The sequence below is a fragment of the Canis lupus genome, chromosome 26 (assembly GCF_048164855.1).
Source record: "Canis lupus baileyi chromosome 26, mCanLup2.hap1, whole genome shotgun sequence".
Taxonomy (NCBI): domain Eukaryota; kingdom Metazoa; phylum Chordata; class Mammalia; order Carnivora; family Canidae; genus Canis; species Canis lupus.
In genome coordinates, this window is record NC_132863.1 from 37,307,952 (window position 1) to 37,334,599 (window position 26,648).

Sequence of the window (26,648 nt, forward strand, 5' to 3'; positions counted from 1 at the left end):
TCCCACTGAGCACAGCAGCGTGTCCCCTCACGAGCTTGTAGCAGTCAGCTGCTGACACTAAGCTGTGTAACAAGCCACCCAAAACTCAGCTGCGAAGAACAATACACATCTATTTCTCATTCTCTTATCTGCAGGGCCATTGGGGTTCATCACATCTAGGCTGAGCGTGGCTTTTTATGGCTTTAACCTGAGGGCTAAGTCCAGGGTTGCTTCACCACATGACTCCTGCCTTCCAAGGACCATCAATGACCAGAGCATGTTCCTATTATAGCAGGATGCAAGAGCACAAGAGGTCAAGGCCACCTATGCAATTACATTTCAACCTTCTGCCCACATCACACCAGCCAAAGCAAATCCCATAACCAAATTCAGTGTCAATGAGACTTCCCATCCAGAGAGACGACCCCAAAGTCACGTGATAAGTAGCATGGATCGGGGAAGAAAGAATGGAGAACAAGGAGCAGTGATGATCAACAACGTGACTTCCCACAGGGGTCCCACCTGGGCATATTTCCAAGGAAACAGATTCCTGGCCCCTGGGCTTTAGAGGAACATTTCTTTTCTCCCTCCAGAAATTTCCACATCTGTTGCACGGGGGTAATGATGTCACATCAAATCGTATCACACACGTTTGTTTAAGGTTGACACAAGCAAATGCCAGAGGAGTGCTCAGAGCAGGGCCAGGCTCCGTGTGGGCAGAAGCTAATATTAGCTATTAGCGTTCCTGTTAATGCTCAGGTTGTGCAAATTCCCTCGAACGTCTCATTAGAGTGTCATCCCCCTGACAACGTACACTCCCTTCTACTGTGAGGAAAGCTGTCACAGGCCAGAATTCCCTGTCTGAGGAGCGCAGAGAGGAGGTCAGGGCCCTGGAGTCCCAGCCCCGCTACCTGCCCACTGTGTGACCCCCAGCAAGTCACCAGGCCCCCTTCCCACCTGCAGAATGGGAGGGACCCCAGGCCCGTGTCTGTGACTGTCGGGACTAGCCAGGCTGAGGTCTCTGAGTGCTCAGTGCGGCCTGGCCCGGGAGGGGCTGGTAGAGAGAGCCCTGAGGCCGCAGGCAGGAGCCGGGCCTTGGCCTTGGCCCTGCCACCCTCCGCCTGGGGTCCGGGGATGTCCCTGAGACCCCTGAGCCTCACCGGCCCCATAGGCATGGGAGGCGGCTGCAGCAGGGAGGCCGTGGAGCTCCCTGCAGGTCTCTGGGGTCCTGGATCGGGGGTCCGCACAGATTCCCCAGAGCCTGGGCCTGCCAGGCTCCCACGGAGCCCAGGGGCGCCCCATTAGCTCAGGGCGGGGAATGCATTCCTGCAACAAAGGCCGCCTTTCAGGGACAAGATTTCCAAGGGTTTTCTTTCCTCCTCGAGGGCTTCTCTCCCTCAGCCTGCGGGCGATTATTGACACGTGTCCTGCCTGTGGGTCCTCTTGGGGAACAAACAGCAGATCATCTTCCGAGGAGGAGGCGCAGCATTGTTGGCTGGTGCCCCTGCCTGGCCTGGGGCAGACTTCCCCTGGGTGATGTCCCCCCACGGCCCCTCTACCCTGGAGGGATCCGGAGCCAGCCAGGAGCTGGGCCAGCTCTCTCCAGGCCCTCGACGAGCTCCTGGCCACCCCAGGTCTCTGCCCACCCCCCACCCGCTACCCCCAGCAAGGACGGTTTCCACAAAACACCTGTTCCCAGATCCCACCATCCCATGGTGGGAAAACCACAAATGCTAAGCATCAGTTACCAATCACACAAATAAGGCTCATAAGAAGAACTTGTGCAACCACGTGTAGCTTTAAAAAGTCTGTGCTGGGGCAGCCTGGGTGGCTCGGTGGCTCAGCGGTTTAGCGCGCCTTCAGCCCAGGGTGTGATCCTGGAGACCCAGGATCGAGTCCCACATTGGGCTCCCCACAGGGAGCTTGCTTCTCCCTCTGCCTGTGTCTCTGCATCTCTCTCTGTGTCTCTCATGGATAAATAAATAAAATCTTTAAAAAATAAAAAGTGTGCTGGGCCAGGTGGATGGTGGTGAATCTCACGCCTCCCTGCTCTGGGTTCAGAACCTTGAGAGACAGGTTCGCGGGTGGCAGGGGCCATGGCTGAACCTCACTCTGCAGGAAGCAACTCAACCTCTGGCCCCAAACCGACTTCATGCTGCAGCCTCCAGGAATATCCCCATGGGTATTGCCAGGAATGATACATAGCTGGAGGTTTGGCTCCTCATCTGGGTATCGCTGGCTTCCTGCAGAACCAAAACCATGCATAAATCAATTCTATTTGCTCTCTGGCTTCTTCCTATTGTAATCTCCTTCCCACTTATTTTTTGTTCCTGGAGAAATGGTAAAAAAATAAAATAGGCTGAAGAGTTGATAAAAATTTTGTTTTCCTCAATAAAAAAGAAGTAATTTGGAAAGAACTCGTGGGAAGCCAAAAATTAGTGAAGAAAGAAGACATGGGGCTCATAAAACAGGGAATCAACCCAGAGAGAAGCATAGAAAAGTCTCCAGGAGCTCGGTCAGTCACGTGGATCACCACGTCTGATTGGAATGGGGATAGGGGCTTCGGGAGGACCTAGGGAAAGTAAGGCTGTGGGAGGCTAGTCAGAGCCTCCAGAAGTGCAGATCATGCCTCCTTAGTAGGGCCTAAGACCAGTTTTATGACTTGATGCTGATCAAACCTGCATTTTAAGAAGTGAAATAACAAAATTGAGTAGAAAATATCAAAGGGCATCACTTACAGTGAAGGTGAATATTGTGTTATAAAATTTTAGTTTCATAGCTTATATGTGTATGTGGTGCCAGGCCTGGTTGTAAAATGTATTTCTTACCATGGGTTGTGGGCAAAAAACTTGAAAAACACTGGAGTGTATGAAATGATGGAGGATTTGGAGAGAACTAAGTATAAGTAAGCAATTTGCAAGTAAAAAATAAAGGAAATTACTAACTCTGGGGAAAACAAAGATGCATATGAAAGAAAATATGATCATATTATTATAACAATTGGCGCTGCAGTAAATAACATCTCCCCAATCACATGACATAATGAGGATTATGATGTAATTGAAATCACAGTTGATCCACGGAGGGTGATGGGAGGGATGGTGCAGGTGGAACGGACCTCACGCCTCATCTAGGGTGGCAGACATTTGAGAGATAACAACACAACTTGAAATTTCTATGAATGGCTTCATCTTCCAAGATTTGGAAGTAACTTGTATAACAGCTAGAGGAATAATTGTGGGTGTCTCTGGGAAGAGATGGGCAGGGAATGGACGGAGTCAATAGTTTTTCACTCAGTGTCCATGTATCTCTTTAATTCAAAAGGGAATCCAAATGCAGGGAAACTCAGGACTAGCAAGGACGTAGTGTGGTTGCTGGAAAGAGTCCAGGGAGTCAGGGGGCTTTTGGTTCAAGGCTGTGCAACCTTGAAGAAGTCCCTTCCCAGCCTTTGACTCCAGTTGACCAATCCCTAAAACAGAAGTTGGGCCACACCGTGTTGACCATTCGTTCAGCCCTGTGGAGCTGTGTCTCACTACAAAATAGCTTGAAATTCTGAGCAAGCCCACCTGACTCTATGTCAAGTAACATCAGCACAATGAGCACTGTGCCTGGAGAGCAGCATGGGGAACATGGTGGATCTCGTCAGTGTTGGGGGAACATGCAGGCAGCCTTTGCTCCCTGAGATGATGAGGTCCCATTAACCGTGGCACAGAATGGCTCATCCCTGTACCCCACAGCAGTGTCAGAAAGGATACTCTCCTAAAAGATTAATTTTCACAAAATGCAGGTGCCTATACCTAATGATAGTCATGACTTTGGGGGAGTTAAGAGAAGACACAGAGGTTGCTAATTATCCCTCAATATCCATCATCCCCTTTGTGCAAGATCCCAGTTATCAGCTCGGCGGCACATGGTGGTCTCAACAACACCCGAATTTCCCACCCCATCAGGTGCAGCTGGAATGCACCTTCCCAGCATGCCCTCAAATGGGTGGGCGCACCCCTACCCCCTCTCCCCTTCCCTCTCGCCTAATGTGAACTGCGCCCCTCGGACCAGGTGAACAGGAACAGTGTCCTCAGGCGACAGATCGGAACACCCCCAGGCTCTGGGCCTCCCATGCTGAGGCTGCTACATGGAGGGAAACAAACTTCCACTTCATTGAAGCCACTGGTTCGTGTGTCTCTGCACCAGCTGGTGAACGTCTACACCCACAGGTGTGGGAGGACATTTTTTATTTTCGTAGTTACCTTTTCACGTTAATGTGAGTTGGGGGAAATCGGCTTGTCAGCAAGCCCACGATGCCATCAGGATGGGTGATGAGGCTGAAGCAGGAGCTAACACACGGATTTATTCAAGAAAACTCGGACCTGGTTTGGCTTCAAGGAAATATTAAATAAGATAATAACACGGGTGTTACACGGTTTGGTGACAATTCCGAAGGTGACGCTCAAGGGACAAACCTCGGGAAACTCTGTGCCTGACAAGGGCCTGTCTTCCATTCCGTGGCTCCGTGGATAGCCGGTCCCCTGCATCCACGTCCACCTGGGAAGGTGACGTGGGACCTGCCGTGGCAAAGCCAGCAGGGTCAGGGTCGGAGGCACAGACTTCCCCTCAGAAAAGTGCCAGCAGACCGAACAAGGATCAGGGAGCCTGAGGCCTTGGCAGGCTGGCCGGCACCCCTGCCTGCCGTGGGGGCCTCCGCACCAGGACCCCGGGTGCCCAGCAGGCCCCAAGCTCCCTGACCACAGCTCTATTCGCCGCGGCCTGTAGCCACGTCTGCCAGCGCCGGCTTGGCTGTGCCGTGGCCTGACCTGCAAAGGTCACTTTCTGAATCTGCTCCCTAAGGCCTGTGTTGCTGACCCTGCATTAAGCCCCTGGACTCCCCTCCCCGTCTCCCCTCCCCCAGGAGCAGTCGCACAAAAGGTCTCATTGTCCCACAGCCTCAGCCTCAGACATGTGTTAGCCTTCCATTTCCGCAAACGCCCACCGCCTGCCTTGGGTCCGAGGCCACCCCAGCACCCCCGCATCCGGCGTGGTTGGCGCGCTCCCGGCAACCCCGGACTCCTGTGTGCTAGCAGCTCGCCAGCTGGGAGCCCGGGTTCTGCAGAAGCAGACAGTCCAGAGTGGCCTGGAGGGGACGTAGCCCGTGAGACAGTCACATCGACCTCTCAGGACAGTGGGGAAGATGAGGTTGTCCTGCTTACTGAACGAGCTCTTTCCCCGCCCTCAAGGGGACACACGTGTCCTCACTGACTGTGTCTAACACTTTCCGCAGAGCAGAGGGGATGTTGGCACGAGGCAGCGATGGCTTGAGATTTGAAATCCCCTGCAAATGCATCCTCAGATCTGTGTCAGCCGGTGTGTTCGGGCCAGCCATCCCCGTGGCCCGGGCAAGGCCCCCAACTTGTGCTTCTTCTCCTGTAAGGTGGGGACAGTGACGGCACCAGCCTCGCGTGCCTGTCACAACCAAAGGGGACAGGGCGCGAGAAGCCTCGGGCACGAGGGGGCCAGATCGTGGAGCCGTGGTGACACTGACACAGGTACGCGGGGAGAAGTGGTCTCTAGGTTCTAATCAGGGGAGGACGTGCAAGCCCCCCTGAGCCTGAAGAACCCCCGTGTCGCCGGGGTCCAGGGTCTGCAGAGACGGGCACGAGGACGATGACGGAGACTCGGGGACGACGGGCCGAGCAGCCGCTCCTGCCGCCCAGACCTGCACCTGCCTTCCTCGGCCGCCCGGGTCGTCAGCCAGAGCCAGCCTGCTGAGCGGCCACCACCAAGCCAGGAAGCCCACCCACAGGCACGAATGTGCTGGAAGGACGTTTGCTTGAAGCACCCAGACCGATGGCTGAGGCAGGGCTGGGAGGGTTCAGGGAATGTGACCACGGTCAGAGCCGGGACAGGACAGGGCCGGGGGCAGGCCTGACCCCACGTGGGAAGTGCAGAAAGCTGCCTGAAATCCGCATTCTTAAATCCGTTTTGAAGGCCCAGGCGTTGTCCCGCGCCTCCTGTCTCTGTCCTGCCATGAACGGTCCCCAAGGCGGCGGCCCCGCGGCCAGGCCGCGCCCTGAGCGGGACCTCAGGAGGCCGGGCGGCCAGGAGCCCCGTGGTGGCCGCGGTGACCCGCTCCTGGTTGGTGCGGGACAACACGGCTCGGCTGCACTGAGCAAAGAGCACATCCAGGGTCTCCGTGGACAGACTCAGGTTCTGTCGTGAAAGGAACGTCCCCCCAGCTCTGCTGTGCAGACGCCCAGCCCGGAGACGTTTGCAAGCTCCCTCCGGGGCCGGGGACCGTGAGTATCGAACAACTGATAAAACCTTTTCCCCGTTTTCCATGATTCTGCTTGTGAAGGCCGGTGGCTCATCAGCGCGCTGACCCTCAGCGGATGCGTGAGGAAGGATCCAGACGTGTTTTGCTGTCCCCCTGGCCCTTGGTCACAAGAACCCTGGGACAGCAGGACCTGAGTGCTCACCTGGAGCTCGGAGTTCCGCCCTGGGGGCAGAACTGAGTTGATGCAAAAAGCCTGGGGTCTGGTCAAGCAGCTCGGGGTGAGCTGATGGAGGGAGCGAGGGGAGCAGTTCTCAGGGGGCCTCCCTGGCCCCCCAGACCTCTCCCGGGGACAGCGGCACCGGCCTGCTCTGCCTTCCCCTGGGGCTGCTCCAAGTCCAGGGAGCAGGGGCAGGCCCCTGACCCGGGCACCGGCGGAGTTCTAGAAACCTGGCCTCGGTCCCCAGCCCAGGTCCCCTTCAGCCCAGCACAGAGACTGGAATCCGCTCTGTTCTCCTCTCAGCAGCCCCGCCAGGGGCGGTTTCCATGGTTCCCTCTCTGGGAAGAGCTCCCAGCAAACTGGCCCCAGGAGCCCCGGGGGGGGGGGGGTAGGGGGGCGCAGGGTGCCAGCAGCTGCCCCGATCCCGAGCGCGACGCTCAGTGTGACATTAATGGATGGAATTAGCAGCCTCGGCAGCGTTAACGAATTTCCTCGTAGAGACGGTGACGTTTGTTTGGCAAAAGGGATCATTAGATGTGTGCAAACATCCCGCGTGCGTGGAAGGGCCTCGGGCGCTGACAAATGATAAATGAGGAAATTAGAGGCTTCAGGAAAAATGTAAATATCATCCTTTGTAAGTCTGTCCCTGGGCAGGAGAGATGCTCCCCGGGTGCTCCGAGCCGCTCCCCCGTGAGTCCCCCACCCAGGACTGCCCGTGATTGTGGTGATTGTCCCAGGCCTGGTGCCTCCTGAAGGGCTCCTGCTTCCTGTCCCCGCCCCGGGCACCTGTGGGAGCAAAAGGCTGCGCTTCGTCTGGGCTTCCTCTGATTCGCTTCTCAACCTTCATTTCATTATCGTCCCCTACGGAGTCATTTTAGGCATCTTTTCCGGATTGGCCCTCGTGAAATTTTAATACCACAGAAGCGTCCGCTGCGTCTTTATGTGCTGAACGTCCGCCTGTGTTCTTACATAAAGAGACGGAGATCTTCCCACCCAGCAACCACCTGCTGCCCCCCCGGGAGCAGGAGCAGTGTCGCCCCGCGGAGAAGCAGGTTCTCATTCATGCCTGCGCGCATCGCTCAAACAGGCCGCACGTATGCACTGGTGCCAACTCAGGGTACTGGGGACGCAGCCGTGAGCGCGGCAGGTGGCCCTGGTCCTCACGGAGCTGACGCTGTGCAGGGACGACAGACAGTGACAGAACAAAGTGTGAATATGCACCGCATCCAACACGGAGGGACGCATGCAGACCAACAAAGTAGCATCAGGGGAGGGACCGCCAGGAACGGGGTTGCAGGGTGACCAGGTGGTCAGGGAAGGCTCGGCCCGGGAGGTGATGCTGGAACGGGGACACATGGGGGCACAGGGTATTGCAGGCAGAGGGAGCAGCGAGGAGGCCAGTGTGGCTGGAGCCAAGTGGGTGAAGGGGAGTGTGGGGGGACATAAGTCCAGAGAGATGACAGGTGAGTGCAGGGAGGGGGTGACAGATCATCTCAGGCCCGTGGATCCCTGAGAAGACTTCAGCTTTCACTCCAAGGGAAGTGAGAGCCACTGGGACAAGACCTGGGTCACGTTTGGACGGGATCATCTGGCTGTTGCCGGTGGGATGTGGGGCAAATGCCGGAGCAGGGCGACCGGGCGAGGCCAGGAGGAGGAGGGGAAGGTGGCCTGAGCCCGGCGGTCATGGGGCCGGAGGTGAGTGGGAGGCAGGTGGAGCTGGCAGGATGGGCTGCTGGGGGAGAAGCGGAGTGTGCAAGGAAGGAGGGAGGACGGTGCCCCGGTGCCGGCCTCAGGGCCATGAGGGCTGCCACTTATAGAGAGGGCAAGGTTGTGGGATGACCTGTGCTTCCAGAGTTCCTCCGGCCGCCTGAGGAACGCCGTGGAGAGGGTCAGAGTGAGCGAGTAGGACCACCTATGATTTGTCACAGTCCTCCATGAAAGAACAAATCTCTCCTTGGAATTTGGTTGCTCCCATGATCTGCTTCCCACAGGAACAACCAGGCTAACCGTGTTTGGGGCATGAGCTGTATATATAATCAAGGTGATGGAAACCAACAGCCTTCCCTTATCGTATGACACGTTAACATCAGTGAATCATGAAAAATCCCTTTTGTGGGTTTTATTTTATCAACTTTGTTGTCACATAGGCAAGTCATTTAGCTCCTCCAGATATTTGTATTTTTATAAAAAGAGAAATTTGTTTTGACTATGATGGCAATGATGTCATCTTACCTGCAGCAATAGTGTGATTTCAGGCATTTAGAGAATGAAGAGGAAGGAAACAAAGAAGCAAGAGAAGTCTTGGAAATTTCACAAAGATGCAAAGATGGTCATATATACGGACTAGGAATCCAGCCTTACTTGCTCTTTGTGACCTAGAAGTAGGTCATAAAACAAATTCGATGAGCTGGAACCACCACTTAAATAATCAGATTGCCCAAAATAGATCAGGATAATATCAGAGTGCATCGCTCGGAATCAGGATACATATGATATTGGACGCATTTCATTTCATTCTGCCCATGCACCCGTTGTGTGTGCATGTGTGCGTGTGTGTATACTGGGATCCACGGGAAAGTGCTTTTCTTTGTTGTGTGTCATTTTCCAAATGTTTGAAGGGTGCTGGACTAAAAGAGCTCAGTCTTCCCATGACAGATTTTTATACCATGGTCTGTACCCTTTTCTGTTCGAGGGGGCCGATGAACTTGAGCTCGATCAACTCGGAGCGCTGACTCTTCTCTATGCTACAGAAACACTGAGCTGAATTATTCCCAGAATTTCCCACAATCAAATTGCAAGCAGACGAGGCAGGAGCAAATTCCTCCAAAGTAGTGCCTTTTTTCCATAGTGTTTTTTAAGGAAACATGTTGGCACAACAGTTGTGAAGACTAATGAAAAACATTAGCAGAGGCCGTGGGAACTGTTGACTGAAATGTCAATGGGGGGAATGAGAGCCGCCTGGAGAAGAGAAGGCCCTGGGCAAGCAGAGCCTGGGTATGGCCTACACCTTCACCCACTTGCAGCCTGGCCCTGCCCCTCACCTGAGCCCACTCCCAGCCAGGCTGCTCTACTGCTTTTGCCCTGACTCCACCCCTAGTCTGACCCCTCCTCCTCAACTGCCCCCCCCCCAAAACTGATGCACCAACTACCCAACTGTTCCCAAGTAGAGAGGGTTTGGATCTCCTGGTTCTAAGCAAATGAAATGGTCCACGCCTCTGTCCTTGGGTCCACGCCTCTGCCACAGCTGCCTCCTGCCCCCTGTCTAGTGTGGTTGGGACAGGCAGGCTCCTTTGTGGACCAGCAGAGGCCTGCCGACACCTGCTCTGCTCTGCGGGAGCCCCAGGCTCTGGATCCCTGAAGGAAGCAGACGAAGGGCCCCACTCTGTGATGGCTGCCTGGTGGCCTTTCAGGGATTCCAGAGACAGAAGCCTACAGATGACCACTCCATGGGGCTACCCCACCCCAGCCATGAGCATAAGAACATGAGGGCACTTCCAGGTCCAGGTATGACCCCCTCCACCACCACCAAGTGGGGTGGGGGTCAGAGATTTATGGAAGGACATTGAGGGAGACCATCTGCGGGGGGGGGGGGGAGTCAGTGCTCAGAGCTCCCCTGATGGGGGAGCAGGGACCAGCACTGTCACAGACCAGTGCAAGTGCTTCCTGACAAACCCTAAGTCAGACTCTGCTTCCAGATCTTTCTCTACACCCAGGGAGAAGTCACAGCTCCTTTCTGACCCATATCAGCGGACTCAGCCCTCAGGAGATCCAAGCAGCTTAGAAAGGCCCTGAATTTTCTGAGTGTCCAGTGGGTTCTGTGTAGATGATATGGGATCCTCAAAGAAGCACAGATTGGGACTGAGCACAGGAGAGGGTGCAGAGGACTCATCCCTGACTCCCCCATCACCAGTGCCTGGGAGATATAAGACATGGCTGTAACTTAAAATACTTGTTATTTGATACTTTTTCTTAAGTATAGACCTGTAGTGTCACCTTACACACATTTCCACCAAAAAAAAAAAAATTGGTGCATAGATGGAATGCAGATTAATATCATCCATTTTGTTGTGTCCTCATACCCTTTAGGACTCTAATACTATTGGGGTTTTCTTTTCATCATTGTTATCTGATGGGTTATCTCTTCCCACCTACTTTTCTCCTAAGACAAGGAGAAGGGCATTGACATGTCCCCTCCTGGTCACCTAAAGCAGGGCCTTGGGAGGCGGGCCCCAAATGGGACTGGGGTCCCAGGCATGGGCACCTTGGAGCGGCCAGACGCAAACAGGCAGGTGATATGAAGAGAGACCGTAGGTTTGTCAAGGTCAGTGTCCACATGAGAATTCTCCCCCTTGGGGCTTCATCTGCTTGAAAACATTGGACAAGGTAAGAGCAGCCTCTTCAAGTCTGCACGCTCTCCCAGTCAAGATTCTGTGTTGAACGTTATGGTAAAAGCAACTGCAGATTTAGGTCCTTGTAAAATGCCTCGTTTCTGTTGAGCCACTGACGGTGAGCGCTTAGTGATAGGGTTCCGGCCTGTGCCCTCCTTCCAAGGCGACTCGGACGTTCACTCACTTCGCCCAGACCGATAAGAGAGCTTCAACACGAGAGCAGCTTTCACAGTCTAGTGACTCTGAGGAGAAAGCATCTTATAACTTCTAATTAGTAAAACCATTCTGCAAAACAGACTTCAAGGAAAAATTATAGGAAAATCACCCATGGAGTTGCACTTAGAGGCATGTGTTGGTTAAGACGGGAGCTGTGGGATTGAGAAGATCCATTTTCAAATCCTGCCTCCATCGTATACCTGCCACATGACACTGGGGAGGCCACTAACCCAAGGACGTCACTTATGTGACAATGTCACTTGCCTAAGGAGGCCACTTGCCTTGAGAGGTCACTTACCTGGAGAGATCCCATAGCTGAGAGGTCACTTACCTTAAAGCTCACTTACCTGAGAGGTCACTTACCTGAGGAGATCACTTACCTGAGTGGTCATTTTCCTGAGGAGGTCACCTACCTTCTCTGAACCGGTTTATTTCAGTTCAAGGGTTGTTATGAAGGTTCAAAGTCAAAAACATAAGGCCTTGCTTCTCAAAGTGTGGTCCACAGACCAGCAGCATCTCCCTCACCTGGAAGCATCCTGAAAATGCAGAATGGCAGGTCCCATCCAAGTCCTACTGAGGGGATCCAAACGTTAGCTGGACCCCCAGGTGGGTCCTGTGCGAACCAGAGTCAGAAGCACAATTTCACAGCATCAAGCAGGCCGCCAGGTGCGCGGCCAGGAGCCCGTACAGGACGGGCATTGACGCAAGTGCTTAAGTGTTAGACTGAGTTCTCACTTTTTTTTTTTTAAGATTTTATTCATTTATTCATGAGAGAGGCAGAGACACAGACAGAGGGAGAAGCAGGCTTCCTGTGGGGATCCCGATGAGGACTCGATCCCAGGACCCCGGGGTCACACCCTGAGCTGAAGGCAGACGCTCAACCGCGGAGCCACCCAGGTGCCCCCCAAATTGTGCCTCTTGCCCTTTCCCAGTTTCCCCACTAGTTCACGCGGCTCCGCAGTTGACAGAAGGCCGCGGAGTGGCCGCCAGGCCTGATCCCTGCCCCCAGCCGGGTTCCTGCCCGCCTTCTGCTGCAGGAGAAGCTCTCAGGGAGCACCCTCCTATGGACAGCTTCCTTCCCTTCAGGGAAAATAAAACCCGAACTAACTGTAACAGGAGAGAGGAGGAGGAGGGAGGAAAGCCAGGCCCCTGTTGTCCGTCCGGAGCCGGGCGGTGCCGAGCCCTCGCCCATCTCGCCGCAGGCGAAGGCCACAGACCGTGCGGGCCGCGTCTCCCGGGCGGCGGGGCCGCGGGGACCAGAGCCATCGGGTGGGCACGAGCCGCAGGGGCGCAGGAGGCCCGGGGACGGCGGCCACACCTCCGGGCGCTGCGGCCTTGTCACGAGCTCAGACCTGGGGGGGTCCCCGCAGCGCGGCCTCAGCGGCCGGGAGCACTGCACCCACCACCCGAGTGCGGGGAGCCGGGTGTCCGGTGATCCCTCGCACCCTCTGAGCAGGCCCCCCTTGGCCTGTCCCGTGGCCCGTCCAGAAAGCGGGGGGCCAGTGGTGCTCGGGCCGCAACTGAGTGTCCCCTCACACTCCCTGGACCGGCTCTGCAAGGCCGTGCAGAGTCTGCGCCCCAGCCCGACCCCAGCAGATGCCCCACCCCGCGCAGCCCTTCCTCGCGGGCCACTTGCTGCTCTGAACCCCGTTCGGAAACAGGGTGCGGGGCACATGGGGCTACTCCCTCTCCTTGAGCTGCTGCGAGTCTTGCACGAGGTGACAATCTCCAGACAAAAGCCCTGACTGCAGGAGCTTGCATTCTAGAATCAGCCAGGTAAATGAGCAAGACATGGGGTGTAGGCAAGGTGGACATGCTGTGGGGAGAAGAAAGGGGGTCCAGGGGACTGGGGGGTCCTCTCTGGCCCCACAGCTGTGGGGTTAGCCTGGGGATGAGGGAGGACCAGGGTCCCAGGGGCCTTTGGGGGCGACCTGGGCAGGACAAAGGTGAAAGGGACCCAGCCCGCAGTCTCCAGGGGGTGATGGCAGAGCGGCTGTGAGCAGACAGGCATGGAGTTGGGGGTCTTGTCAGGGACCTCTTCCCTCCTGCCTACATGGAGTAAGCGTGGTCTCCAGAATAATCCGTGCTGTTGCTGAATCCGTGGTCTGAGGAGTACATGGGCTGCCTGGTGGGTCAAAGTATCCCCTATGAGCTCTCCTTATACCCCTATACCCAGCAGAGGGAGGCCCTGGGGCCAGCCCCTTCTAGAACATTCCCTCCAGATGCCATTGCTCGTGGACTCTCATCTCACAGGAGACAGCGTCACTCAGAGCTCCCAGAGAAACGATTGATCACATGCCACCTACGGCCATGGTGACAGGGTCTGCAGGAGGCAAGTCGGCCAGCAGCAGGGCCAGCATGATTGATGGCTCTTGCTTTCTTAAACATCCCACCACCTCGGCTCCTTGCCCAGAGCACACTCTGGGTACAAAGGTAATTAAGAGAAGTATTTCCTTTTTACAGCTGGTTCCCCTTTCTCTCAGGCGCTGAAGTGGTTAGGGACCAGAACATCACAAATATGACATTAAGACAAAGCAGGTGATGGATCAGCATCTAACAAGCAGGTTGAGGAACAACCACATGGAGACATCGAGGTCTCTAATCCCTGGATCTTGTAAAGGTGACCTTACCCAAAAAAAAGAGTATTTATAGATATAATTAAGGATTTTGAGATGAGACAATCACTGAGATTTCCCAGGGGGACCCTACATGCATCACGAGTGGCCTTACAAGGCAGAGGTGAAGGGACTTGCCAGACACAGCAGAGGTCATATCACATGACAGCAGCACAGACCTGTGGGGCAGGAGAAACAAACACCCAGGCCTCAGCAACCTGTGACTAGGGATCGGCCCTCAGTGACTCACTTAGTCCTGAGACTATCTCGTCAGGTGGACAGGTGGGTGAGAAAGGCCAGTGAGATAGAGGGAAGAGCAAGGACCTGACCAGGACCTTTGGGATTTGCAACTCTATTGTATCTAAGGCCAGTCTCTGTTTTGATCACCTACTTAACCATTTTTGGAGCAAATACTGCACCAGGCACTGCTCCAAGCCCCAAAATATAGCCCTGAGCAGGACCCACTTGGTCCTTCACCTCAGAGGGTGATGCTTTTTAAAGGAGACACAGTGAGTGACCACAAAGAAAACAAGGTTGATAAAGAGGACATGCTGCTCTATTGAAGTACACCGAGAGTTGAAAGAAGGCAGGGCCTGGAGACCACATGAGACACGTTGGACAGGGAAGCCAGGGACGGCTTCTCTGGAGGGGTGACTAGGAGCCCAGATGAACACAGAAGTTCCAGCCAAGGCAGAGGCAGTGAGGAGAGCGTTCCAGGCAAAGGGCGCAGCACATGCAAAGGCCCAGAAGTAGGTCTGAGATGGACGAAGAAAAGGGAGGAGGCCCAGGACTGGGGCTGTGGGGGACAGCAGGGTGCAGAGAGGCAGGAAGTGGGGGACGGGCCTCCAGGGCCAAGGCGAGACCCTGGGGTTCATGAGAAAAATGGTGGGAAGCAACTGGAGGGGTTTATATGGAGCAGGTGCAGCAGAGCTGATTGCTGGGTGGAACCCACAGGGGGACAATCATGGAAACGGGGGAACAGGCTGATCCCCAGGTCTACAGGACAAGTGACCTTGAGCAAATTTCTCTTCCCTGAGCCTCAGTCCTCACCTGTAGAATGAAGGAACAGAGCCGACACCAAATGAGGTGGTGATGCTGGGGAGCAAACGCCTACTGTGCTGTTCAACAATAATCCAGGAAACGTCCTTAAAACACAGGCAGACACGTCCTACAGCAGCTGGGGAAGCTGGCTCCTTTGGGCTCCAGCAGCCCAGGCGGGGTTTATTGGACACCACGACCCTTCCCGAGGTGGCTCAGGGGCACCCACTTCTCCTTCCAGGTGGAGGAATCGAAATGTGAGGCCCCAGATCAACGAATCCAGACCGTGGGGCCCCGTGGGGCCACTGATCCTGGGAATCCCACAAGGCAGTGACATGAGCTACCAAATAAAAGGGAGCAGATCACATTCCACCAAGAGCCTGTAGAGACTTGACCAAATGCTGGGGCTCTGGTTCGAGTCCTGACTCTGGGGAAGCGGTGAGGAGAAAACGTCTGTGAGACAGAGCAATCTGCGCGGGATCGGTGATGCGACAGCACAGTTATGTCTTAAAAATCCACGTGGCGTCTGGGATCAGCTTTGAAATACTTTGGTAGAAAGAGGGGAGGCAGCTGGAGGGAATGGGGCACATCCTGCTAACCGTGGAGTCTGGGGGATGGGCGGTCCATTATATTTCTGGCGGAAAATCTCTGTAATTGTTTAAATGTGCTCAGTTTATTTTTTCGAGGTTGCTACTTACTTGAGGACGGATCACAGGCTCCGGCAAGACGCAGACCAGGAGTGAGCACAGTCGTTTTGGCTCATCTGCAAGTTCCTGGGCGACAACAGGGCGTTTCACGTGGGCACGAGCCGTGACTGTAGGGATTCCCGCTTCTTCGGCAGACAGGACCCCGAGGCCTCCGGCAGGTCCCGCACGCGGCCAGGGGTCCATTCACACCCACCGGAAGCCACCGGCCTGCTCGTGACAGAAGTCAAGCGGCCGATGGCGATTTCATGCAGAGCTGAGCACGACAGCCGGGCCTGTCACCCCTGCTCTCTGCTCTCTGCCGGGGATCCAGGGCTGTTTTCGAGCAGAAATAATGGGCCGCTGTGGCTCCGTGGAGAGCTGGGCTTTCCCCCCGGGCCCGCGTCCAGGCCGGGGCTGCAGGCCGAAGCGGGGCTCCCGGGCAGCGAGGAGCTGCCCCACCTGCCGCCTTCCGCGGAGGCCACGGCCCAGCCCGCGTGCGCCCGGGCGGCCGGGCTCGGGGCATCTCTGCTGAGGCTGAACCCCGGGACGGCTCCCGGGGCGGCCGGGGCCGCGTGGAATATTTGCAGGCAGAAGCGTGCGGTTCGGTCGCCTTCATTACTCAAGAGCAGGAATTTGCGTCTGTGTCTGCGAAGATGTGAATTATGTGCCTTTGACCGAAAGCAGCTGCGCGTGTCCTTTGCGCACAAACGCAAGTCTCTGAGCCTGTTCTCTGGCCGGTGACGCACACGCCAGGTGTCCGCCCTGGGCCTGCCCTTCCTTCTCGCTCCCGGCCCCGATGGGCACGAGTCCCCTAAACCTTATCCAGCCTCCACCTCTGTGCCCCTGGGACACGGGCCGGGCCATGACGGGAACAGGCAGCTGCTGGGGGCTCTGGGAAAGCCCTGGTCTCCTCCTTCAGTCTCTCCCTCCTCCCCCTCCTCCTCCTCCCTCCTGGGTGGGGGCTCTAGGAAATCCCTGTTCTCCTCTTTCAGTCCTTTCAGTCTCTCCCTTCTCCCCCTCCTCCCTTCTCCAGCCCCTCTCCCTCTTCCTCCTCTATCCTGGTGGAGGGGGGTTGGTTCTAGGAAAGCAGTTTTCCTCTTTCAGTCTCCTCCCCCTTTTCCCTTCCCCTCTCTCCTCCCCTCCCTTTTCCCTAAGAAGCAGGGGCACCTGCAGCCACAAGAGACCCCGAGGGAGGGCACAGGCTGAGGACGGAGGTCCACATGGCAAGAGTGCCCCTTGGTGACATCATGCAGCCCCCCCACCAGCCCCAGACCTGTCCCTCAGGAGTAAGGCCAACCACCACTGGTCAGGCTCCCCAAGCTGGTTTCCAAGGCTCAGAGGGAGCAGGGCCCTGGGGGAGAAGCCTGCACAACTGGCCCCTGGGGACCAAAGTGCTGCACCCGCTCACGGGGGCCTGGTTTCACAGGGGTCCCCAAACTCCCTCGCTCTCTGATGGAGACAGAAGGTAGCCGTCACCCCACATTCGGTGACCACGTTCACAGTTACAAATTCCCAGGTGGGCTGAAGCATTCAGAAATAAATCCAGAGCTTGTGGAACGTCTTCCGCACCAACCACCTGATTCCTTCGAGGTTCCCTGGCCATGTGGTGTGTCCCCCCCACGCTCCCTTCCTGGGATGAACACCCCCCTGTCCTCTCCCGCATCTGCTTCCCCTTCTGGTGTCAACAGAACCTGCCTGTCATTTGAGAACTCACCTTCCTACCTCAATCCATGTGTTGGGGGTGAGCTGACCCCAAACTCCAGGCCCTGCGGGGGAAGGGGCCACACAAGCCACCACTGCCCAGCAGTCGGCTCAGTGACAGGAGGGACCTACGCTGCTTCATCAGTGACTCTGGGGCTCTTGTGCCATCGCGCTCCCGTCCCTGGACTTGGACCTGCGCGAGTGCGTGGCTGGAGCTGGAACCGTGGGTGGTTGGAGCTGCGCACAGAGCACCTGCAGGTGCCCGGCCCTGACTGCAGCCTGAAGGGGACCCAGCGCCACGGGGACACGGGAGACAGCTGAGCCCAGGGCGTGGCATCCGAGCACCCAGACCCAGCTCTGCCTGAAGACCAAGCACCAGTGCGTGAGCCCATCGATGCCCTCGGCCTGAGACGCCTGAGTCGGGTCTCAGGTCCCGTCACCAGGACAATCCAGCAGAGGGTTCGGTTGGGGGCAGCAACTTCCCTGGCCCCTTGGAACCTTCCAGCCTGCCCAGAAACGCAGGGAACGTTTACACCTGCTGAGTTATTTCTCACAATCCTCCTGTGTGGCCTCACCCGCTGCCGTGCAGGGTCATTTTCTTTGGCTGAATCCACTGAGCTGTCAGGGAACCGTAACCGGGGTTGGTTTTGCTCACTTTCTGCCAGGAGGACACAGTTTGGTCTGTTTGAGAACCCAAATGACATAATTATGCCTCGCACATGCAGAGATGGAAAGTTCTTGCTGCAGAGCAGATCGCTGGCACCTTCATTTCCGAGGGTTTCAAGGCAAACAGCTGCCTGGCTCTCCTTACTGAGGTCAGACTGTTGTCGCAGCTGCTTCCCAGGTCCCCTTCCTGCCTCCCAGCGTCCAGGTCCCCACGAGCTTTGTCCTGGGAATTATAGGGGCAGTGACAGCCAACAGCCCTATCCCCGGAGCTCCCAGGAGCCAGGCTCTGGGCGCCTCTGCTGAGCGGGGGCCCCTGCCTCCTGGATGGGACAACGTGTCTCGAGGGCCCGGGGACAGTGTGTGCACAGAGGCTTCAAGGGGAAGGACGCCAGTGCCTCCAGAGCTGGACACTAGAACGACCCCCACACCGGGCAGCCTTGGGGCCAGGGCCAGCCAGGGCCTTCCTGACAGCCTCTCTGATCCATCCTCGGAATAAGCTCCGCAGGCGGCCTGGGCCACTGCTGCATTTCATGTCCCCTCTGCTTTCCGGGGACCCCGGTGCACCTCCAGGCCCGGGGTTGGGGCCACGTCCTAATGCCCAGAGCTCAGGGGTGCCCCGGCCCCAGGTCCTCCCGCCTTTCAGGAGGTGGTCCCTGGAGCATCTCACTCCTCACCCGTTTGAGGGTCTGACATCACCCCCGGCCTGTGATATTGGGTTGCCCGGAGATGATATGTTTCCCTAAACCAAACCCCGGCTTCACCCTACAGGCACTGAGTCCCCACAAGGTCACCCTACACTGCTTTGCTGGTGGCATTTGCTGTTTTCTGAAATTGTCTTGTTTTGCTGATTTATTCGCCTCCTTCTCTCTTGTTTGCCTCCCTGGACGAGACCATGAGCTCCCCGAGGTCGGGGGCTGCGTCTGCCTCATTCTCTTTTGTTTCCCTGAGGCCAGGACAGTCAGTGGTCGGGGCCTGGAAGGAGCTCGATAGACGTGAAATGAAGGAGGTGAGTGAATGAAGGATCAAGTGCATGAGGGAGGGGGGACCTTTGGGCAAAGCTCCCTATGTGTCATTTCCTCCTTGCCTGGCGCCTCTGTCCCCCTGATGACTTGCTGGATTCAGGACCTTGTCTGTGCAGCCAGTGTCGTCCCAGGAAACCGTCTACGATGATGGAGATGCTCTGCATCTGCACGGCCCAGGGTGGTAACCATCCACGACGGATCATGACAGGGCCCGGGACATGTGGCTGGTGTGACTTCAGAGCACAGCCAGGGAAGGGACAGGGGACCCCCGGGGCTCTTCTGGGTCTCTCAGGCCGCGGGCTGCGGGCTGGTCACTCCTGTGGAGCAGGACAGTGGGTGGTTGGAGGACAGGCTCCCATCCTGGGGCTGTCACCCTGGGGCGGGCGGCAGGGGAGGTCGTGTGGGAGGAGAGAGGAGCGCCTCCACTCCTGACGACAGAGGAGGTGTGGAGACCAAACACACGACCCGGTACAGAGCCCTGCCCACCCTCCACACCACCTTCCTCCACCCCTACCTGAAACTCCAAGGAGTTGGGGACCAAGCCTTGCCCCTCTTCTTGTCCTACTCTTCCTGGGGTGTTGTGTTCATCCAGGTGGCCAAGCCACCTGGTCTAAATTCCAGCCCGTGGGAAAGGGGAAAGAAGGAAGGAGAAGACTCTCACCTTAAACCTGGAAGTCAGACTCCCGTGTTCTCTTCCCAACCTGTTGGCCAAAACTTAGTCCCACGCCACCCCAGTCTGAGGAATAGGGGAGAAGCTGCACTCTATCCTAGCAGCCCTGTGTCCCATTGAGGATCTGAAGGCTCTGTCTCTATAAAAGATGGGAGAAGGGACATGGGGAGGCAGCTAGATGTTTCTGTACAGACCCTTGGCGAGATAAATTATCTCACCACAAAGTCACCTAGGCCTTGCCAAGTTCAAGGGAACTAGAACAAATGTTGCCCCGTGGAGGGTCAAGCCACTTCATTGCCTGCTTCCAGCTGGGACCCATGCCTGTGCAGAAGCCAGCACTCCGTCCCCGCTCGGACACACTCTCCCCTTCAGTTGCTGGCTGCGTGACCACAGCAAGATAACTTAGCCTCTCTGTGCCTCAGTTTCCTTACCTATAAAACGGAGATGGTAACAATCACAGGCAGGTATGGTTGTGAGAATTAAGCGAGTTAATTAGCATGAAACATTTAGAGCAGATGCTAGGATGTAGTATTGAAGGCTGTTCATAGGGAGAGAGCCATCGGCATTAATGTTCAGTGTGCACACACACACACAGACATGCACACACCTGGCACACACACTCACTTGCACACACACACCGGGATGCCTTAGCCTGAGCCCTGACCTCTGCCCAGGTGTGCAGCCACTGTGACAGGGCCACTCCCATCCCCTCGGCTCTCAGGTCAGCAGGTCTCCTGTCTCTGCACCTCCCAACAGTCGTACAAGACAAGTGTTGTGGCATCAACCCACTTCTCAGAGGAGGAAGCCTGCACCCGGACGGGAGGTGTCCCTGCCCCACAGTCAGGGGGCCAGTAAACAGCCTGTGGGACCCGAGCCCAGGACTCCGGACGCCACGCTCAGTCGCTGAGCTGTCCCCCAGTCACTACCAGCCAGTGCTTCTGGGCAAGGTGCTGCAGCAGGTGCAGGGCACATGGGGCTTAGCAGGACAGGTGGGTTCCTGAGGCCTTGGAGCTCACACTCAAGAGGGAAGGCGAGGGAGATGACGCCAAGGAAACATGCCCTCGGGGTCACTTCTGATGGTGGTGAGTGGTACCCAGAAGGGAAAACAGAGGCCTGCTGGGAGGGGCCTGGGTGGAGGGGATGACTGTAAACCAGGGAGTCGGGGCCCCCTGCGGACGTGACACTGACAGAGCCCTGGAAGGTGAGAAGGGGCAGCTGTGCAAGGAGCTGGGGACAGCCCGGAGGAGGGCCTGGGTCGGGACGAAGGTGACGCGTCTATGGCACAGAAGGCAGGTGGGTGAGTCCAGGGGAAGGGGGCTGAGGGAGGGGGTGGACAGGCCTCCACGTGCCCCCGGGGCCTGTGAAGCTGGGAACATCTCGAGTCCTCAGGCATGTTCTGGGGCAGAGAGAGCTCCGGCCGGGCAGGAAGGGCCTGCGGGGCAGGTGGGGAGGGCGCTGGGGCGTGGGAGGCGAGCCCTGCTGTCCCTGCCTTCTGCCCTCATCGGGCCTCTGCCATCTGGTCGGGGCACCTCCGAATGAGGAGCAGGAAGCGGGATTGTCACGGGGAACACCTGCTTCCAAACGTCCAGACCCGGGCAGCATCCCGTGCCGGGCTTCCCTGCGCCGCGGGGGTGACGCCGACCGGGCTTCCCTCCCTGCGGTTCCTTCTGGCTCTGCCCACGCGACGTCCGCCCGCGAGCCTCCCCCTCTGTCTGTTGGGTTCTTACGCTCTCCAAGCAGAATGTAAAGACAGAACATATGCAGAACGCAGAATTAGAACGCTCGGATTTGTTTGACTTCATCCCTACAATTTCCCAAATATCCGTGCACTTAAAGAACTCGGCTGCATAAGGAGCCGCCTTCAGGGAAACCATCTAACCACTACTTACAGGAATGGAAGGCGTTTTAGCCAGTTATTCATTTAGTCCTGCGTGGGCGCATCTGAGTGTCCCATTTCGTGGGCGTGCACAGTAACAGGGACACACAGATCCAGGGGCCCCTCCTGCGCTTAGACAACGTGGAGGTTTGCATCACAAAAGCACCAGTGATGTCAGAGGCGCCATGAATCCTAATGAGGGCCCTGGGCCTGGTATCCAGGAGACCTCAACTTGCAACCCAGTCACTGTCCCCCACTGTGAGAACCGGTGGCCCTATTGGAGCCCCTCGCTGAAGGGAACAACATTACATCCAGCCTGACCCGTATTGTGCCACAGCTAATGACCCAGTGAACCTCTGGAGAGTTTGCTGTTTCTTGGCGTCCTGGGAACCGCTGCTGTTTACTCCACTCGGGACAAACCTTTATTAACGTGCAATAATGTGCTCGGGTGTTTGCAGCTCTGGGCCAAGGGTTTCCGTAGACAGGGGCTGGTGGGCCAGGACCCTGCTGGAGCTGCTGCATGCAAATGAGGCCCTTTCTTTACCCTCTCCTCGCCCTGATTTGCATGACTAAGCGTTTCTGCCCTTTTTTCCCCCTAAATGTGTGTTTGTTGATTATCGATCTGTCTCCTACGGAGGGACAAATTATTTACCCACCAGGCAATGACCTAAATTTGACAGAAGCTTCAGCTGTGTCTGCCGTGAACTTGGAGCCAAACAGCCGCACTTGTGCTGGTAGAAATAATTCCAGGAGAATTGACACGGGCCGGGAGATGTAAGGATCAAAATTATGCTGGTCTCCAGCAGACCCATGAAGGGGGATCTTGGCAAAGGAAGCCTTGATGTTTAAGAAGGAGAGAAAAGATCCTCTTTTGTGGTCAAAATCTGGCTCGAATTAACAAAAAACTCAGAAGTGTCTCTCAATGAGGCTTCAGGTTCCCTGGGGAAAGAGGAGACGTCGCTAATTCTGTTCAGACTTGTGTTTCTCAACTCTATCAGACCTGGTGCCCCCCTTTTTTTTTAACAAATTTTTTATAATTTCCACTTGGGTATCTTGAAATAATATTCACAGATGATATAAGTCACCTAAATATCTTTTAAAATTCAATTTAATGGTTTAACTACAATATAAAGAGAAATATAAGACAAATAATGTATGTACAGTCATTTGCAATAAAACAATGCATACCTCAATGTGCAAGTGGTCTGGCAGTGACGACGCTCTGAACTGGTTAAGCTGTAACTGCAGGCTGGTATAAAGGGTGTTGAGTTGGGCTTTCAAATGCCACTGAACACATTGGTGCCCAAGACCTGAAGGTTCCAGGAGGTGAACCAGCACTCGCAGATTTTCCGAACAAAGCAAAAAACAAGCTACCCTTGATTTACATCGCAGTTGACATCCCAGGAAACTCAGTGAGTATGAAAACAGTGCAAAAACCATTACTACTATGATTTCCACATAAAATGGATCTTCTCTTTGAGCCTCAGATCACTGTGAAGAAGGTTCACTGACATGAATCTCCATTGGGACATTTGAAACTGATGCAGGACTCAAAACAGTTCTGTGAGATGTGGGACTGTCGGACTGTCCTGGGTGCTGTGGGGATCTGGGACCCCCAGCTCCCACCCACTGAACATCCATCCCATCACTGTGCCACCGAAGTCACCTCTTAAGTGCCAGCACCCTGTTGCTGAGCACTGCCCCACAGGTCAGCACATGCATATCACAGAGGATAATGCCTTCTCTTATTCACACCTGAAGTTCCTCTTGTCTGTGGCCTTTCCCGGCTAGCTGTCCACCCTGTCCAGAAGGAAGCAGGCAGCCCAAGGACCCCACTGCCTCATGCCTACCCTGCCTCTCCCACAGCCCAAGCAAAGCACAGTAGAGTCCTCAAACTGGGTCCCTCTTGGTCCTTGAAGACTCTGGTAGCTCCATTCCCAGCTCCCAGGGGCCTGAAAACCTCCCTCCTGAACCTCTTAGTTGAGAAATCCCTCGATGACTTCTGTGTGGGTATTGAGATCTCTGCCTACGGGCGGGCCTCTTTCTATTCATCAGTTTGCTTTATTAGTTACTTTTTTTTTTACCAAAACCATATCAAGGTAGGTTCCAACTCAATTCTGAAATAGCTAACATTCCATACTGTAAATCTGCTACACCTTGGTCAGGTGGTCTTCAGATTCTAGGATCACCTGTAGTCAACTCACTATGGCCACCACTGCAATAAATACCTATGGATACATATCCTTGTCCTGGGGGCTTTTGTCTCTACGATATATGTTCCCAAAGTTAGGATTTGCTAGGTAGAGGACTGTGCACATGCCTAAGTTAGATTTGGTGGAGTGGAGAATTTGGCCTGAGGCAGGAGGAGACAGGATTCTTGGTGGAAGAGGTGCCTGAGGGCAGCCTGGGTGGCTCAGTGGTTTAGCACTGCCTTCAGGCCAGAACGTGATCCTGGAGACCCAGGTCGAGTCCCACGTAGGGCTCCCTGCATGGAGCCTGCTTCTCACTCTGCCTCTGCCTCTCTCTCTCTCATTCTGTCTCTCATGAGTAAATAAATAAAATCTTAGGAAGAAAGAAAGAAAAGAGAAAGAAAGAAAGAAAGAAAGAAAGAAAGAAAGAAAGAAAGAAAGAAAGAAAGAAAGAAAGAAAGAAAGAAAGAAAAAAGAAAAGAAAAGAAAGAGGCTCTTACTAGGAAATCAGAAGACCTGAATTCTGACTGAGGGTCTGCAATGAACTCTCTGGGTGACCTTGGGTGAGTCATCTAACTCTCTGGGCTCCCATTTTGAGCAAATTAAGCAGTTGGATTAGCAGGCCTCTAAAATGTCTTTCACGTGAACTTTCTATGATTAAATGAGAACAATGTATGTGACAGGGCTTTCTGAGCTCTGAGGAGGTTGGTAGAGACAATGGATTCTTCCCCGGATGATGCTTTATGTCCATTTGGTTAAACCTGATGCCTATCTTTCTTACACCCCCACCCCGTCCCTCCTTCCACAAACATTACGGAATATCTGCTCTAGGCGAAGCAATCTCCTTCCTAGAAACTGGTGTAAAGAAACAAACACGGTTCTGCCATCGAGGGCATCCCAAGGCCATCCACCGGAGAACGTTCTCTTGGTCTGGGGCTGGAAGTGCTGGCAGTTGACGGCCCTGGGATGTGCTCAGCCAGTGGTGCATGGAGATCAGAGCATAAATGTTCAGGATTCAGTTCCAGCCCCTGTCCCCTTCCCCTACCCCCAGTGTGCTTCCTGGGACCACCTCCTACATAAACAACTTCGCACCCACACCAGTGGCCCTGCACAGGAGTGCACACAACAGAGACCTGGTGAACAATGAACAGCAGTAATCACACCAACATTTTTCAAACACCAACCCTGTGCCGGGTGCCCTTTCAAGAGCTTCACAGGGACTGATTCACCTAATCCTCACATTGGCCTTATGAGGTGGGGGCTGTCACTGAGCAACAGAGGAGGAAGCTGAGGCACAGGAGGTGTAAGCAGTGTTCCTAAGGCTATGGGTTCAGAAGTGGTGGAGCCAGGATTCGAGTCCGGACCGTCTGACTCTGGAGCCCCTCCTCCTAACTGCCTCATGCACATGCACGTGGGTGCACACACATACATATGTTGGTGTGCACACACCCACATGCATGTGAAGCATGCACACACAGGTGCATACACGTACAGGATGAGGACATTAAAGTCCGAGGGCTCAAGTGTTCTGAGCTAGTCACGCAGCTCCTAAGAACCTGAATTTAACCTCAGTGAGTTTATTGTGGCACCTCCCCATCTAAGCAGATAAACAAGTGTTGAAATGCTGGACACCAGGATTCCCTGCTACCCTCGTCCCTACCAGCATGTGATCATCAACCAAAGAGCTGAAATCCAGTCCTGCACAGTCTGTGCAAAGGAACCTCACAGATCTTCCTGGTGATGCTCTAAATGGGCTGGAGGCCAACACTTTTCTCAAACTGGAGTCAGCCTCCTATGGTTTCACCTGTGCTTTGAGACCCATACCTCGGCCTTCTCCATGGGCCATTGTGAGGATTAGGTGACACCTGCGTGTGCTCAGAGCATGCCTGTGATCCAGGGTCACGGGATTGCATTTTCCTCTCTTCTCTGCCTGTTTTCTATACGGATGAATAGAAATGATAACAGCTGCCTTGAGTTTTGTGTTTTAATACTTTAATAAAAATGGGTTCATTAAATATTGGCTGATATACTTAAGCCCGTAGCTATGTGATCCTCTCTCTGACTCCCCTGCGACCTCGGTGACTGAGAGCCTCCACGTAGTGTCATTGTTTCAAAGCGTCCTTGTGCCAAGCACCCAGTGAATGACATCACATGCCAACCCAAGGATCGCCCAGTCTTTGTCTCGCTGTGCTGGGCTGATATGATCCAACATCCCAGGGTGGTGTTTTTTCTTTTTTTCTGACTGTTTACTCTCTCTACATTCAGCAAGAAATAATAGTGCTTGGACTTTGTGTTTTAATCATTTTAATAATGCTCGGGAAGTGGGGTGGCCTGGGGACTCTACATCAGAGGGGAGCTGTCACTGCATAGACAGACCAGGTGGACGAGGGAGAGTCAAGGGCAGGAAGTGGGGAGGACCCTTGGTCACTATGCCTTCAGTGATTTCTTCAGTGTTTTCTATCACCATGGTTTCGTCTTTCTGAGAATGATGCATGGGGTCATCACAAAATACGTAACATTTGGGGACTGGCTCTGTCGCCAGCATAATGCCTTTGAGATGCATCCCATTTATTACATATATCAGTAGTTTCTTCCTTTACAGCTGTGTAGTGTTCCATGATGTGGTTTGTTCATCCATTCACCTGCTGGGGGACATCTGGGCTGTTTCCAGCTTTAGGGTTCTTGTATCTTTGGGTTATATCTGAGGCTTTCACAACAATTACATTCTGGATGTTGCAATGCCCTATAGAAAAGGGCTTCAGACAAAAGCTCTGTTTTGCATTAGGTATGTGTCCTGCAGTGATTAAGACCTGAGGGTTTTAGGAAGATTATGCCCTCTCCTCCTCTCCCCTCTCCTCTGATAGCAAGCCCCAAATTAGGATGTTCACCTTATTTTTTTTTTAAGATTTTATTTATTTATTCATGAGAGACACAGACAGAGAGGTAGAGATATAGGCAGAGGGAGAAGCGGACCCAGGACCCTGGGATCACAAGCTGAGCCAAAGGCAGATAGATGCTCAACCACTGAGCCACCCAGGTGCCCCAGGATGTTCACTTTAAACAGCAGAAAACAAAATATTCCCAAGCCCCATTTCCACCGCTACTACATACCTTAGG

At 54.9% G+C, this 26,648-nt stretch overlaps 1 long non-coding RNA gene across 3 annotated transcripts; it reads right to left on the minus strand.

Moving 5' to 3' along the window:
• Window positions 1-15,928: 15,928 nt before the first annotated feature.
• LOC140618593 (uncharacterized) lies at window positions 15,929-21,618 on the minus strand. Of its 3 annotated transcripts, XR_012018669.1 has the most exons (4): window positions 19,311-21,287; window positions 18,859-19,113; window positions 17,122-17,997; window positions 15,929-16,052 (listed from the first exon to the last, which is right to left on the minus strand). It is a non-coding gene; the product is annotated as an uncharacterized lncRNA (long non-coding RNA). The 3 variants fall into 3 exon arrangements; XR_012018668.1 differs by having other exon boundaries at window positions 15,929-17,997; window positions 19,311-19,441; XR_012018667.1 differs by lacking the exons at window positions 15,929-16,052; window positions 17,122-17,997 and adding an exon at window positions 21,356-21,618 and having other exon boundaries at window positions 18,004-19,113; window positions 19,311-19,406.
• Between the last annotated feature and the right edge of the window lie 5,030 nt (window positions 21,619-26,648).